Source organism: Eurypyga helias, unplaced genomic scaffold, assembly GCF_000690775.1.
Source record: "Eurypyga helias isolate BGI_N326 unplaced genomic scaffold, ASM69077v1 scaffold6459, whole genome shotgun sequence".
NCBI classification, from domain to species: Eukaryota; Metazoa; Chordata; class Aves; order Eurypygiformes; family Eurypygidae; genus Eurypyga; species Eurypyga helias.
In genome coordinates, this window is record NW_010271306.1 from 36316 (window position 1) to 37981 (window position 1666).

A 1666-nucleotide genomic window follows, 5' to 3' on the forward strand; every position below is an offset into this window, starting at 1 on the left:
CGTCGTGGTTTAACCCCAGGCAGGACTAAGCACCACACAGCCACTCGCTCGCCTCCCTGTTCCCCCGGTGGGATTGGGAAGAGAATTGGAGGAAAAGGCAGGAAAACTTGTGCGTTGAGATAAGAACAGTTTAATAATTGAAAATAAATAAAATGATGATACTAATACTAATAATACCAGTATCACTAATAATAGCATGTAATGAAAATAATGGGGAAAAAAACACCACAAATGATACAACCGCTCACCACCTGCCAACCAATACCCAGCCAGAGCCAGACCCCTGACCTGCTGCCCAACCTGTATACTGAGAGTGATGCCTCATGGTATGAAATGTCCCTCTGGTCAGTTTGGGTCAGCTGTCCTGGCTGTGTCCTCTCCCAGCTGCTTGTAGAGAAGAAGCTGGAACACAGGGGCAGTAGCAGAAGCTGAAAATGTCCCTGACTTGCTACAGGTTTTGCTTGGCAACAGCTAGAAACTTTACTGTGTTATCAATACTCTTCTCAGTACAAATCCAAACCAGAGCCTCATACCCGCTGCTGTGAGGAAAACGAACACTCTCCCAGGCAAAACCAGCACGCTGAGTTGTTATGCCTATGGTTTGGTTGGGCCTGGTTCTGTCAGCCTTTTTGTTCCTAGGGTATTTTTTTTTCCCTTTGGAGTTTTGCTTTGAGTTTCCTCCTGAGCTTCCCCGAGCGTAGCATTGCTGTGCCCACTGTGGGCTAAGTTCACGGGAAGGTCCCCAGAGAGGCAGTGCTGGAGCTGGTGCATAAGAATCTGCCTGGAGAGGACCCTCCATGCTGAACTGACGCTCTCGGGTGATGCAATGAGAGTGCCTTTGTCAAACATCATTCAACATGCTGAATGATTCAAGCCTGGGGAAATAACTGAGGGAGAAACAAAAGGATTGAGGAAAATGAGTGTGATGGTGAAATGCAGTGGATTAAGTACTCGAAGTGCATATACTCAGAAATAAACACCCAAATCGATTTTTCTATATACTTTGAAGATAAAACTTGCCGTTATTATGAAATTTGGGCAAAATTTTTAAAAATGGCTAATCTGAATTGCAGCAATTAAACCTTTGCATGGCTTCTTGGGCCTTGTGTTCAAGGCCAGGACCAGGGAGCCAAGAGTGAAACTAAGCTGGTTAAAATTAAAAATGTGAACTGCAGTCCAGATTGAAGCAAATCTCGCAGTTGACAATCCGTTATTTTGCTCTTGGTTAAACATGTGCTTTTTGTAGTACAGTCTTTTTTAAGGTTCAGAAAGTTCACAGCGCTCTGGCTACGCTAAAGAATCACCATGAAATTTAGACTCTAGGAAGCTTCACTGCACTGCTTACACCCTGTATTACTGTTTCCCTTGACCTGTGCCAGCAGTGAAGTCAAATGGGCTGAACTAAGTGATTTATGTGCAACAGATTAATTCTGTTTGATGGGATGGACATAGGGAAATGGATGAAAGCGGGGAGGGGATAATCTCCTCCAGCGATGTGGAGCAAACAGATGAAGGGGTGATGGGGAGAGCTGGGGCATCTCCAGCAAAGGGTATTCCTGCTTCTTAAGAGACCCTTCTTGACAAGGCTGCAGTTTCACGGTTGCTTCTAATCCAGTGAAGTGCATGACACCACCAAAAACTGAAGAACTTTGTTTTCTGGATTGAT

The 1666-nt window shown here is 44.9% G+C and overlaps 1 protein-coding gene across 1 annotated transcript in view; it reads left to right on the forward strand.

Annotated features, from left to right (window-relative positions):
• Window positions 1-1666, forward strand: part of LOC104514944 (metastasis-associated protein MTA1-like) — a gene marked incomplete at its 5' end in the record, with an annotated part of 48568 nt that overhangs the window by 34242 nt on the left and 12660 nt on the right. The window lies entirely within an intron of this gene.